Genomic DNA, 15,406 nt, shown 5'->3' with positions numbered 1-15,406 from the left:
TTATATTAAACAAACGGTTGATAATAATGTGTAGTGTGCCCACAGTGGGCAAAAGGTATACCCTTCTATGCAAAAAGAGTCTAAGTTGGTCATAGATATAGTTGCATGAACAAAAACTGGGGTATTAGCATGGTTGTGTATATGGTGACCCCCTACATGCAGACTAGTCGTTTTTATGTCCAGCAACCTCGCTAATGGTCCCTCTATAGCAAGAAATGAGGTTTACGTTATGTATTTATACAGTAATCACAAAGTTCACTACATTTTAACAACAAGAGTACTGAATTGAATTTTATTTTTCTTGTTACAGTGCTGCTAAATGCTTTGAATTGTGTTAATATCAGTTGTGCATTCACGCATATAGTATGTCTTCTATGTTCATTATGCACTCGTGCACTTTAAAAATGGTGATTTGGCCTGTGTACTGCGTCATGTGATCAAGGCTCCACGAGAGCCGAAACGCGTCGTGGCAAACTGGTGTTGGGCAAAATAAATCTCTGAGGAAACACCAACCATTGGGTCTCGTCTCGTCTTTTACAGATATTGGCTGTTGGCGCTACATACCGCATATATATATATATATATATATATATATATATATATATATATATATATATAAAGGTATAAATAACATTATGGGTATGCCTATAGGAATAAAGTTTGTTTTGATATCACAAGGCACAAGGTCGGCTATAAAGGCTATTATGTATGATTTTCTGGTATCCCCTTTTTTTCTCATAGGGATATCAAATCGGCTGGACAATCGCCATCCATCCGTGTTTGCTCTTATTTAAACTCACATGTTAGCCACTGTTCCATGGTTATTAAACCGGACCACTCTTGGATTTTTACATACTGGCCCATTGGCTCAATCTACATAACACTGGATTTAAGATTTAAGAGGACCTAATACCAGGTTTTGGATGAGGTAGGCACTTTCTCCTATTAGTGTGTATATTTGCTCATTCATGTGTATGAGCACTGTGATTTATCAAATGGATCTCTTGGCTTTAATTTCAGAAGCCAGATGACAACTTTCACCGATAAATCGATTTACAACTTACTAACATCCCAAGATCACGGGCGTTACTGGAATCAATTTTGGTATGTTTCACTCTATACCCTGACCATGGCGGAATACACATTAAGGTGGAATTTTCAGATTACGGTGGTGTTCACGTTGGTGAAGGAACTTAAGTAAACTTCTTTCCTTCTTTTCTCTCCCTTTCTAAACTGCCAATTTGGTATTCAGCTCCTTCGGTTCTTTTTCGTCTTTTTACTGTCCTTATTTTCTCCTGGAGTCCAATGCAATCTTTGGTAACAAAACCACATTAGGAATTGATTTTGTGGCATTTGCACTGTAATGAGGGTATGATCGTTTTTTAGGAATTATTTTTCTTACATATATATATCTGTATGATATTGTGCATGTGTTCTTTTTTAAATGCATTATGTATATACATATATGTTTTGTAAATATTTAAATTTTGTTGTGTATGTATTGAGTCTTGTAAAGGTTTTGTCTATGTTTTAAAATTTTCAGCCCTGAAGAAGGTCTGTGGTTGGCGCAATCAGCGCTGCAGGCCCACTAGTACTATAAGGAAAACAATACCTCGGGATAAATAACAACAATGTACTCTAGGCTGAAGAGATACTTAAATTATCCCTTCCTATGCTGATTAGTCACAAGAACAAATCTATACCTTGTTTCTATCAAAGGCAATTCTGAACAGACACAAATGCTCATATTTTGGAAAAAAAATGTATATGTATTATTTTGCACTTCATCAAAATAAGTGTGGATAATTATTCCTCTTTTTTCACCATATATATACAAAAATTAAAACAACATATATATATATATATATATATATATCTATATATATATATATATATACAATATTTACATTTAAACAGACAAACAAACATACGTTTTGTTCCCTTTTTTCTCTTAGCCCTATTTAATTAACAAGGATGCTTCTAAATGTATTTCACAATCAGCATTCCTTTGCAGAAGATCACCCTCCCAGAGGGAAAACTAAGATTAATTACTCAAACCTTTATTTTATTGTACTACTCCTAATTTTTTTTTTATTATTCAAATTTGGCTTGGGTGTCTTTAAATTAAATGTCATTTCTGCAAAGGAATGGCGATTGTGAAATATTATTTATTTGGACTCAGCCTTACTGAGGGGAGCCAAGGCCCTTGGTTGTTTCTCTACTAATTGTGCGGGTGGCTACTCGCGAGGCCCTTCATATCGGACTAAAGGTGGTCCGATTCCAGTTAGGCAGATAGGAGCTTCAGTAGCTCATAAACAGGGTGTTTTTGTCACTTAGTGTGTTACTTGTTTGTGTATCTAAATTTGTAAGTTTTTGTGTATGTATTTGGAGTTTGGACTATGACAGAGAATGACACCTTCGCTTATAGCAAAGAACATATACAGCGACTGATTAACGCCCCACCGGCGTTTGCTTCGGCAACCTTGAGTTTGACTGCTAAGACCCAAAATGAGTCCGACAAACTAATTAGGTTGAAGAAGAAACAAATAAGAACTGACCTGCACGGGCACTTTCTCGTACAACATCTACGAGCTGGGACTATACCAGGAGGCCTTCAAATTCATAATATCCCAGTGGTGTTTATAGACGATCCAGAATATAAAAATGTCTATAGCTGCATTGAGATTAAATGCAGCAGGGATTTAATGGTACTGACAGTGGAAACAGCTCATAGGATCTCCCTTAAACAACTAGGGGGAATTGAAGCCCTTGAAACAGAAATCAAAAATAATCAATTAATTTTGGACTCCAAAACTTTATTGGACAAAGTTGAGAAGGAAATTCTCGAATTCAAGGACTACACCGTTTCTCCAAAAAAAATCAAATTTTAATTAGATAAAAAAACTTTACTCTGAAAAGCGTTTACCCTTATCTCCAAACGGATTTCTACACACGAACGGATTCGAAACGGTATCTTCAAAACTCTCAAGGGAGATCACGGAACAAATTCCTGACAATTTCGGATACCTCCTCTTCTTCTGGAACAGAAACTGATTCAAGTGAACCAAGGCCTAATATCAATAGAAGAGGCAACCAGCATAATCAACAACAACTACAAAATCCACAGCCTTTTTTAGGCCGAGGCCAACAGAGAACAAGAGGCCGGGCCAGATATACCAATCAACCATGGGAAATGACAATGAGACGCCAATATTACAAGAACTGAAACCTTCATCCCTATTCAATCTTTCTGATCGAATTCTCACAGAAGCAGAAATATCTATATTGGAAAAGGGCCTCTCTTTTGTGCCATCTAGAGGGACAGATTTTGTAAAAATGAAATTGGAGGCCATGGAATTTTGCCGGAAAATCCGGTTGAGAACTTTCTTCAAAAACCAGATTGAGACAGGCAAAGAAGAAGTTACGGGTCTGAAGAAAAAATCAGGGTTTTGTCCCCCGGGCAATAAAATTCCCAGGGAGGTTATTACATTCGAAAAAACGATCCTTTCAGAAATCGTGCAAATGGAATCCAAGAAACAATATGTGCGATTCAATCTCCCTAAAGTCGAAAAAGATGCCATTATGTCCTTGAAAAATGATTCATCCCTAGTGTTAAAGCAGGCAGATAAAGGGGGATCAATCGTCCTTTGGGATATATCAAGATATAAGTTAGAAGTAATGAGACAACTCAATGATGACAGCTGCTACAGAAGGATAGGTAAAAAGCCTATAACTGAGCTTCAGGGCCAGCTTTTCAACATCCTACAGAAAGGATTGGACTAAGGGATCGTAGGTTCAAAGGAATATCTGTACTTACAAAATAAAAACCCGCGAACCCCGGTGTTTTATGTCCTACCCAAGGTGCATAAAAGTGAGATAAACCCGCCAGGCAGGCCTATAGTCTCAGGCTGCGTTTCCCTGCTGGAACCTACCTCTAAATATATAGATTTTTTCTGAAAACCTTTTATTCAAACAATTCCAGCACATTTACAAGACACGACAGCATTCATCAACAGACTAGCATCCATTGAATTTGATGTCACCAAACAGTTGCTAGTCACGATGGACGTAGTGTCTTTGTAAACGCAAATCCCACAAGGAGAGGCTCTTGAAATATTAACTGTTTTTCTTGGAAACTTGAGAACAATCAGCAAGAGTTACGCTGATGGAGCATGCAAAGTTTGTACTAATTCACACTTTGCAAATTGCACTGTAGTACAGTACCAAAACTGTGCTTAATCACATAACGTAGCATCTAAATCAACAATATTCTCATATACTTTGAAAAAGCAATTTTACATGCTTAACAGCATATAACCAATTCACAAAAATGAACTTTAACAATGAAAACATTAGGTACTGAGAAAGCTGATGATTTTGGGGTCCCCCCTAACCTAGGAGGAGCACCAAGCAGATGCCTTGAACACAAAGAGCATAAACAAAAAGCAAATTTTGTTGAACTTCAGTGGTGACCCCATCATTTTAGGACCACCCCAACCACAGTTATTGGCAAAAAAACATTCCCAACCAAAGGCCCTGCAAAGCATTATGGGACGAGATTAGCAGTGGGCAGTGAAAATTATAGTATCCAATATCAAAATAATTCTACAAAGAGCTGCAGTTCACCTAGTTGTTACTAGATGTCCCTCACGAGTCAAATGCAAAGCATTGAAATTATTCTTACATCAAGCTGCAGTTCCACTGGTCGTCCCTAGATGTCCCTCACGAGTCAAATACAAAACCATTGAAACCCTTTCATCAAGCATTTGCATTTGACTCGTGAGGGACATCTAGTAACCACCAGTTGAACTGCAGCTCTTTGTAGAATTCTTTTGATATTGTATTATATATAATATTCACAGCCCACTGCTAATCTGATCCCATAATGTTTTGCAGAGCCTTTGGTTGGGAATGTTTTTTGCCAATAACTGTGTTTGGCTCTGTCCTAAGAGGATGGGACCACAACTAAATCGTTCAATAAGATGTGCTTTTTTGTTTTCAAGGCATCTGTTTGGTACTCTCCCTAGGTTAGGGAGGATCGCAAAATCATCACATCTCACACTGCTTGCTAATTTTTCAGTTTGACCATTGTGAAAGTACTATATGCACTTTAGCATATAAAGATAGAAATACTTATTATATAATGTCTGGTCATGTACAGGAAGCTTTTTGCAATTATTTTGCAATTTTTGCACAGTACAGACAAGTAAACAGTGTCATCAGCTACGCTACGCAGACTATGTGTACTACGCGAAGTTTAAAGTATACTACGTGTAGTGCTGCTACGCAAACTACGCCCAGGCTTAAACATTACTCGAAAAACGACCCAAACCGGAGATGAAAAGAATGGTCTGTGTGACTACATACTGTCCAAATGCAAATCAACTTTAAAAGATTATAAATCAGAACTGGCATCTTGTGAAAAATCTGGATGATGGCCTACGGGAGCCTCCTCTCTTTGCATTCAAAAAAGAAAAGAGTATCGCCAATTTTGTAGTACGAGCGGCTTTACCTAAACAGGAAGGAGCAACGCTACGGACCATGATGGGGCTTGATCCAATAAAGGGTCACCACAAATGTGGAACATGTGTCTGCTGCAAGCAGACCATTGAAGGGAAATGTTTACGCATGAAGGCACTCACTGGAAGCACGATAGATTTTCCAATTGTAAAACAAAAAACGTGATTTATGGGATTTTATGTCCCTGTCCAAAACTGTATATAGGGAAAACGAGCCAGGAGGTGCGGCAACGCATTACGCAACATAAATCACGGCTGCGAAGGAATGTTGTGAAGGCCCCCTTGGTGAGTCACTGGCAGACTAAGGCACATGCTGAAAAAGATTTGAGATGGACAGTATTGTCCAAAATAGAAATGGAGCCCAGAGGTGTAGACATGGACGCGAAGTTGAGCCAACGAGAAGCACTTGTCATTATGAAATGTAATACAGCGCCACACGGGCTCAACGAAGTGTCAGAAATTTTCCGTACATGAGGCACTCCAGCCAGCAGGTTCTTGCAGTAGTAGGTGGCATGTTGGTCTCTTTCAGTAAAGATACCTGAGGTTCTTTACCAAAAATTTTGAGGAATTGACTTTGTAGCATACGCAGGGGGCTCCCCAAGCAAAATTGTTTGGTGATGTTTTAATCATCCGTTGTCGACCAGCCCCATTCTAGCACATCGCTCTAATTACTGAATGTAAAATACTGGCATATCTAAATTTAACATCTGAATTTTCATTCTTTATACATTTTTCAGATCATACAACTAGACAACAAGTGGGTTCACCCTAGAGCAATCGTTCACACTGGGTTCGGTTCCCTTGTCCACGACGACCTTTTTAAAGCGTTAGCAAGACTGTGGCTATTACCATGGAGACCCAGAAACAACACGACCACGTGACCCCATGCGGAAGCATCGGATAGGCTGGATGCTTATAAACTACTGCTCCCTTCGGCCCTGTCACGCCCCTGACACTTCCGGGCATGGATGCCGTACTCCAGAGTAGAAGGTGATCGCGGCGGGCACTAAATAGCAAACGCCCCGGATTGAGGTACCAACGGCCCTAAGATAAAAATACCTCCGTCAGAGAATTTTGCCTTTGAATTATGGAACCGTAATTGATCTTTGCGGTTACATACCGACAGGTTCGCAACTGATTGAACCAAGAGCGTCTCTTGAACCACGAGGGTCCATACCCATTAGACATCGCGGCTACACAGAAACTGCAAACCCTGGGTTAAACTTAAAGGCTATAAAATGACGTAACGGACAGGTAGGAATCATGCCCGTATGACACTATAGGTCAGACTGTACTCTATCTGACAATAGGCTGACTGTATGTCTGTCATTGTGTTGTGTCTCCCCTAGATTTAAAGTCCATTACCTTTTCCCGTTGTCGATTGCTTCGGCTTCAGTTACAAGGTAGGCGGCAGACTCCGGTGGTGGCTGTTTTTTTACTATACACAGTCAGTAGTAGTGCAATTACGAATGTATTTTTGTGTTTTTAGAATATTCCTGGTCCTGAGGAGAACCGGACAAAGGGTCTGGTTCGAAACGCGTCGACCCTGTTGTTGTCCCCGTCGAAAGACTTATGCGATTTGAATAATTTGGCAAATACACGATTTCATACGTTTATGTTAGGAAAACTGTTGATTCAGGAAGATTCCTACATGTACCTTGAAAGATTTTGAAATTATTGATTTGACGTGGGGATTTATTATTGTTTTCACCAGTTACATGAGCACTGGGTTGTTTGTTAGATGTTGGAAGTGAGATTGTATTGGCGTTGAGGAAGATTGTTGGATTGATAGTGTGAGTGAAAGGTACAGAGTGATTGGAGGTGTCACAGTTAGTCAAGATGTTTGTACATGTTATTTGATTCATTGTCCTTTTACACACTTATATAAAAAAAACTTTTGATAAGAAACAAGGTTTAATTGATCCTGAAAATAAAACAGTGATGAATTAATCTTCTAGTGCATTTATATGTTTGAATCATATATGCAGTTGAATAATCTTCAAGTAGAAGTCCTGCTCAGTATTGGCAATCATCACAGCAGGCAGGGGATGTGCTGGAAGCAATGACTTACAGCTCGTAGGAGAAAAAGGTAACGTTTTTCACCTGGGGAAAATGGGACAGAAAAGAGGCACTGAGTAGAAAGGAAGGAGTCTTTCCTTTCCCTTGGTGTCTCTTTGAAATTCATTCCTGCTGCACGATCACGGATGGGGCCACGATTGCACATCAGGAATGCGCCCACTTGCCCAAAGCGGATTCTTTCAGCATATTTTTTTGTAGGGGAGCTGCCACTTGGGAAAGGGTCACTCCTCATAAATTTGGGCACTGCTTTGCCTGTTTTCTGCCCCTAGGGGGCCAATCGGCCTTGGAATTCAAGTAATTGATATGTTAGAGAGTAGCCCCTTGGCTAAAGGTCGCTTCCCATTATGGGGACATATTTTGGCCATTTTCTGTCCCTCCGGGGCAGATCAGCCTTATTTGTAGGACCATCTGCCCGAATGCCACTAGACATCAGGGATTCAACATATTGATATATTGGGGAGCGGCACCTTGGGCAAGGGTTGTTCCCCATTATAGGGGCAATATTGTGGCTGTTTTCTGCCCCCTTTGTGGCAGATCTGCCATTTTTTAGAGCTACCCGCCCCCAAGGGAGTCAGAAAATCACTAGACCCCCAAAAGTGAGGTAGCATTTTTTTTGAGAGACCTGAGGGAATGCTGGGTGGTAGGAAATTTGTGCAGGCCTGGAGATCCCACAATTTTACCACACAGAAATGTGAGGAAAACTTGATTTTGGGTAAGAAAATTTCAGGCGAGCCACACAAGCCACAACTCCCTAGACTCCTCCGAGTGTTTTCAGAACTGCCTGGATTTGGTAGGCTTCCCTAGATGGCTGTCAAGTCCCAGAACAAAAACGTAGGAGGCCCCCTTGAAAAATCAGGTGGGTTTGTGATAGATACATTTGATGTCTCCACAATATGTGTTGAGCGTTTCCTGTCGCGGGCACTAGGCCTACCCACACATGTGAGGTACCATTTTTATTGAGAGACATGGGGGAATGCCAAGTGAACAGAAGTTTGTGGCTCCCCATAGGTTGCAGAATTTTCCATCACAGAAATAAAGGGATAATGGGAAATTTTGAGGGTTGCAAGGGATTCTGAGTAACAGAATCTGGTGAGAGCCAGACAAGTCAGCCCACCTTGGTTTCCCCTGCATGTCTAAGTTTTAAAAATGTACAGGTTTGCTAGGTTTACCTAGATGCCGCTGAGCTAGGGCCCAAAATCTGCAGATGGGCACAATGCCAAAAAATTGTCTATTTTCAGTGGAAAAATGTGATGTGTCCTGGTTGCGTTTTGGACCATTTCCTGTTGTGGGCACAAGGCCTACCCACACAAGTGAGGTGGCATTTTTATCGAGAAACTTGGGGGAATGCTGGGTGGGTGGAGGTTTGTGGCTTCCCACAGATTCCAGAACTTTCCATCACAAACATTTGAGGAAAAGGTATTTGTTTAGACAAATTTTGAGATTTGCAAGGGATTCTGGGTAAAAAACACATGGAGAAAACCACCCAAGTCAGGCCATCCTGGATTTCTCTAGGTGTCTAGGTTTAAAAAATGTACAGGTGTGCTAGGTTTATCTATATGCTAGCTGCACTAGGGCCCAAAATCCACAGCTAGGAACATTGCAAAAAAGGGTCAGGGCCTCATTTATGAAAAGTGACGCGTCACTGCAAGAAAACAGTGATGCGTCACTTTTCCTTGCAACCTCCTTGCGGCACCAATGATGCGTCATATTTACAGTATGACGCATCATGTTGCAAGGAGTTACAGATACGTCAGTATTTCTGACGTATCTGTAGGCACAAAAATGACGCACTGCTGGAGTGTGTCACAAAAGTGACGCAACTCCAGCAATTTGCACATGTGAAATGTGCCTGCGTCAGTCTTACGCCTGCCATGAGGAAGGCGTAAGATATTGACGCATTTGCATCCTAGAAGTGGCGCAGTGAAATCTATAAGTGCCTTCTACGAGGCTTACTTGCGTCAAAGCGTCCACCCTGCGTACATTTACCCTGGCGCAGGTATAATGTGGCACAGGGGTTTACAAAGTGACGCATCTACCTAGATGTGTCACTTTGTAAATATGAGGCAACATGACGTATTTTTTACCCTGCTGCTGCATCCCAAAAAGTGACGCACCGGCGGCGCAAAAGTGATGCATGGGCTCATAAATAAGTCCCTCCGTTTTCAGTGGAAAAATGTGGTGTCCACGTTGCGTTTTGGGCCATGTCCTGTCACAGGCACTAGACCTACCCACACAAGTGAGGCATGCTGTATTCAGATATGGAATTGAAGCTCCGCCCACTCTCCGCCTACATTTTTTATTAGCTTGCATCATTGTTCTTTGTAAATGTTCGCTTCTGATTTGTTAAAAGGCTTATTTGTCCCTCAATAGTACCTTCATGTCTTCTTTTGTTACCTCCCATGAGGACTGGCCATTTTAAATGTGTCCCAACTCGGGGGCTTTCATTAGCAGTTTCAAGAACTATTTACTTAATAATTGACACAGCACGCATGGGGTGCTAGCTTCGGTAATGGTCACTGCTTCCTAACTAAGAGTGGGCATAGTTCACGTAGTACGCAGAACTCCAGGAAGTTGAACATAAACTCCATCAAATCCGCGACTAACCTCCGCCAAAAGAAACCGCATATATCTTTGGTAAAATAACAAGTATCTCTGTCTTTATATGCTAAAATGCATATAGTCATTTCACAAAAGTGAAAGTATTAATTTAGCAAGCAGTGAGAAAGGTGATGATTTTGGGATCCTCCCTAACCTAGGGAGAGAACTTAGCAGATGCCTTGAAAACAAAGAGCACATCTTGCTGAACGATTCAGTGATGGTCCCATCCTCTTAGGACCCCTCCCCAAGCACAGTTATTATTGGCAAAAATACAATCCCAACCAAAGTCCCCGCAAAGCGTTATGGGACAAGATTAGCAGTGGGCAGTGAATATTATAGTATCCAATATCAAAATAATTCTACAAAGAGCTGCAAGTCAACTCCTCATTACTAGGTGTCCCTCACAAGTCAAATGCAAAAGCATTGACTCAAGCTGCAGTTCTACTAGTCGTTACTAGATGTCCCTCACAAGTCAAATGCAAAAGCATTGAAATTATTACAGCAAGCTGCAGTTCCACTAGTCTTACTAGAAGTCCTTCACGAGTCAAATGCAAAAGCATTGAAACCCAGAGCTGAGAGCTAATACTATAAATTATACAAAGAGCTGAACTGCAGCTTCATGAAAGGGTTTCAGTGCTTTTGTATTTGACTCGTGAGGGACATCTAGTAACGACTTGTGGAACTGCAGCTTGATTTAATGCTTTTGCATTTGACTCGTGAGGAACACCTAGTAAAGACAAGTTGAACTGCAGCTCTTTGTAGAACTATTTTGATATTGGATACTATAATATTCACTGCCCATTGCTGATCTCATCCCATAATGCTTTGCAGGGCCTTTGGTTGGAATTGTATTTTTGCCCATAATAACTGTGCTTGGGGTGGTCCTAAGAGGATGGGACCACCACTGAATTCCTCAGCATGATTGTTATTGTTGTTATTGTTAATGTCAGTTTGTATAGCGCCAAATCACCGGCAGGTCTCAGGGCGCTTTTGACCGCAAAACACAACAACCTAGTCAGCAACAGGAGAACGAATAGAAACTATACTGGGCTCAGCGCTGCTCTGAATAAGATAGTCTTTAGGGATGACCTAAAGCGGAGCAGATTTCCGTCTTTGCGAAGAGCCTCAGGCAATTCATTCCAGATCTTAGGCAGCAAGACCGAGAAAGATCTCCCACCTTTTGTAACTAATCTGAACCGGGGGCACACAAGCAGTTGAGCCTCAGAGGACCTTAGGCTTCTTTCAGGCCGATAAATCTCCAACCTTTCTTTAATATAGGCAGGGGCTTGCCCATAGATGGACTTATGGGCTATGCAGAGACTTTTAAAAACAGACCTTTGTGTCACTGGCAACCAGTGAAGGCTCTGCAGCAGCGGGGAGGCATGTGATCTTCTTGGGAGTTTGAAGATGAGTCTTGCCGCGTCGTTCAAGACCACCTGTAGTCTGTTAATTAATACTTTTGGTAAGCCCAGGTAGAGCGCATTTCCGTAGTCCAGCCTTGACAGTATGGTGGCAGAAACTACAGTACGAAGCATGGACTGGGAAAGGAGCGGAACTAATTTGCGCAGTTGTCTTATGAGACCGTTACAGGTTCTCACTACCGTAGAGATCTGGCTGACCATTGAGAGGGCACTATCTATCTTAATGCCGAGACTTTTGACCGAGTCAGCTGGCTTAGGAGTGGGACCTAATTCCTGGGGCCAATACAGGTTACTCCAGGGGGAACAGGTAGATGAAACTATTAACACCTCGGTTTTTTCGGGGTTAATCTTCAGGAGGTTCCTGGACATCCAGTTGACTGTGTATCTGAGTACCTCCTGTGCCTGTTACTGGGCCCGTACAGTGTCATCTATGCTCAACAACAACTGGGTGTCATCAGCATAGTTGAACACGCGGCAACCCATCTCAACCAGGACACTTATTAGTGGTTGTAGATACAGGTTACACAGGAGGGGGGACAAGGCGGAGCCTTGGGGTACCCCACATGTGAGTTCTCCCACTCCTGATACCATATCTCCCAACTGAATCCTCTGGGTTCTCCCGGACAAAAAAGATTCCAGCCAGTGATAGGCTGAGTCCCGAAACCCGGACCCGGCCAGCCTGTCCAAAAGTAGGGTATGGCTGACAGTATCAAACGCCGCTGACAGGTCTAAAAGTATCAGGCGCTTGGTTTTTTACTGTCAGCCATCCCTCTGAGATCGTCCAGCACCGAGAGCATAACCAACTCGGTGCTGTGGTGTGCCCAAAACCCTGCCTGCATCTCATGGAGAAGATGGTTGGACTCCAGGAACGATGCCAGGGATTTCAACACATGTTGCTCAAGGACTTTGGACAGGAATGGTAGCTGGGAGATCGGCCTATAGTTCTTCAGCACTTTGGGGTCTGCCCCTGCTTTCTTTATTAGTGGTTTTACTCGGGCTTCTTTAAAGCTAGCTGGTAGCCGTCCTGTGTCTAATGACTTATTCAGCATGGACAAGATATGGTCCTCTAGGCTAAGGCGAGCTAAGCGAAACACATTTGGGGGGCATGGGTCTGCTGGGGAGCCTGACTTTGTTTTCCTCATCAGTGTTTCAAGACCTAATGAGTCAATCGGGGGGAAAGTAGACATATAAATTCCCACCGGAATTTTGGCAACTTGTGGTTCCGTAGGGCCAGTAACAGTGCTTTTTATCTCCTTTAAAATGGTGTCAACCTTGTCCAGGAAGTATTTCAGGAAGGTGTCGCAGCTAATTGTGGTGTCCGTGTCTTGAGCTCTCTTACTTAATTCCGTGAGTATTTTAAAAGTTTCTTTCTGGACATTGTCTGCCTTATTAATACGGTTTTCGTAGAATGTAGCTTTAGAGTCCTGTATATATTTTTTATAGGTACGAAGCAACTTCCTATATTGTTCACAGGATTCTTCGTCTTTTTTCCTCCTCCAGTTTCTCTCCACATTGCGTAGTTCTTTCCTATGCTCTCTCAGAGCAGGGGTGAACCAGGGGGCCCCCTTACCACCACTATTCATTTTTTGGGACTTCTCGGGTGCAATCTGATTAATAGCTCTGATCAAGCTGTCCATTATATCCTTGCACTCCTGATCTACATCCGCGTCAGGAGCCATAGGTTGGACAAATTCCATGAGTTTGGTGTTCAGCGTTTGTAGATCGACATTTTTCCACTTACGGGTCTTTTTAATTTTAAATGGTGGTTGCGGAGGTTTCGTACCAATAGAAACGTCACAGTAGATCAGGTGGTGATCTGACCAGATGCAGGGGAGGACTTTCACTAAAGTAACCTTGGGATCTAAGGCCCAGATTAGGTCAAGGGTGTGGCCCTTTATGTGCGTAGGGGAGACTACCAACTGCCTAAAACCCAGAGAGAACATAGTTGTCTCCAGAGAGCTGGCTGCTGAATCTTTTTTATCCCTATCCCAATGCAGATTGAAGTCTCCCGTGACTACTATGTTTTTATACCGTGAGCATATATCAGATATGCTGGCCATAAATAAGTCATTGAAGGCCGGGGTGGAGTTAGGTGGCCGGTAAATAGTGAGAATAATTAGACACAGATTGTCAAATATGATTTTCACTGCGAGCATACCGGCCAAGTCCACTGTTTCTGCCAGAATTTTAGTTACAGCTAAATTTTTCTTAAATAATATTGCCACTCCTCCCCCGCGAGCATTTCCCGCGCGTTTATGCCAGTGTATATCATATCCTGATGGAACAGCCGCTATGATGTCGGGTAGAGAGTTTTCCCCAAGCCAAGTCTCAGTCAGAGTCAAGATATCTATGTCTTCATCTTGAAGCAAGGTGAAAATCTCGAGGTTGTGACATTGCAAGGACCTCGTGTTTAAGCTGGTCAATTTCAGGATGTAAGAATCAGAGGTAGACCTACCTATGTGTGGGCTTCGAATGGAGAGCTCATCCAATATGGCTAACGTGGCTGGGTCTAGGGGGTGACTTCCCTTATTTAGTCGATGTATTTCATCCCGTGAGTAAGTGGGCCAACAGCCAGAAATCTCAGCCCCTGCGCCCGTCCGTGCGCGGACGGGCGCAGACGGGCTGGACTCTGGCGTGACTCCGGCGTGCTCACGCTGCGTGCGAACGCTGCGCGTCAGCATGGCCGCCCTAAATAGCGATCAGCCAACCACTAGTGCGGCAACAAAGATGGCGCCGCCTGGCGTCACGACCTTCCCCTAGGATGGCCGCCAAGGGGTGAGAAGGACCCGCGAAATGCGGTGCGTTTTTCAATTAATGTGCGGGTAAGTGGGTCTAAGAACAAGGTAAAATTCCAACCATAAGCAACATAAATACAAAACAGGATATTAAAATTCGCTTTTAGTCAGCACTATGAAGTTCGTGAATTGCGCTGTCAGTCTAGCGCTCAAGAGTTTCTAAGCGCGATCTCCCTGGCACTGTGAACTGAGGCAGCACGCCTTGTCGATCAAGGCAGAGCCTCTGGTTTGCCCGCCCTAAATAGCGATCAGCCAACCACTAGTGCGGCAACAAAGATGGCGCCGCCTGGCGTCACGACCTTCCCCTAGGATGGCCGCCAAGGGGTGAGAAGGACCCGCGAAATGCGGTGCGTTTTTCAATTAATGTGCGGGTAAGTGGGTCTAAGAACAAGGTAAAATTACAACCATAAGCAACATAAATACAAAACAGGATATTAAAATTCGCTTTTAGTCAGCACTATGAAGTTCGTGAATTGCGCTGTCAGTCTAGCGCTCAAGAGTTTCTAAGCGCGATCTCCCTGGCACTGTGAACTGAGGCAGCACGCCTTGTCGATCAAGGCAGAGCCTCGGGTTTGCCCGCCCTAAATAGCGTTCAGCCAACCACTAGTGCGGCAACAAAGATGGCGCCGCCTGGCGTCACGACCTTTCCCTAGGATGGCCGCCAAGGGGTGAGAAGGACCCGCGAAATGCGGTGCGTTTTTCAATTAATGTGCTGGTAAGTGGGTCTAAGAACAAGGTAAAATTACAACCATAAGCAACATAAATACAAAACAGGATATTAAAATTCGCTTTTAGTCAGCACTATGAAGTTCGTGAATTGCGCTGTCAGTCTAGCGCTCAAGAGTTTCTAAGCGCGATCTCCCTGGCACTGTGAACTGAGACAGCACTTTAGAAGCTGACTCTGCTGATTGCGTAGTTAACAAATCTCCGCATATTCCGAGACGGGAGCGTAATTCATTGCCCAGTGTTATTCCTAACAGACTTTGAATTTCTT

The sequence above is a fragment of the Lissotriton helveticus genome, chromosome 1_1 (genome assembly GCF_964261635.1).
Source record: "Lissotriton helveticus chromosome 1_1, aLisHel1.1, whole genome shotgun sequence".
Classification (NCBI taxonomy): domain Eukaryota; kingdom Metazoa; phylum Chordata; class Amphibia; order Caudata; family Salamandridae; genus Lissotriton; species Lissotriton helveticus.
The sequence above is the reverse complement of the archived record's forward strand: the minus strand, read 5'-3'. Positions refer to the sequence as shown.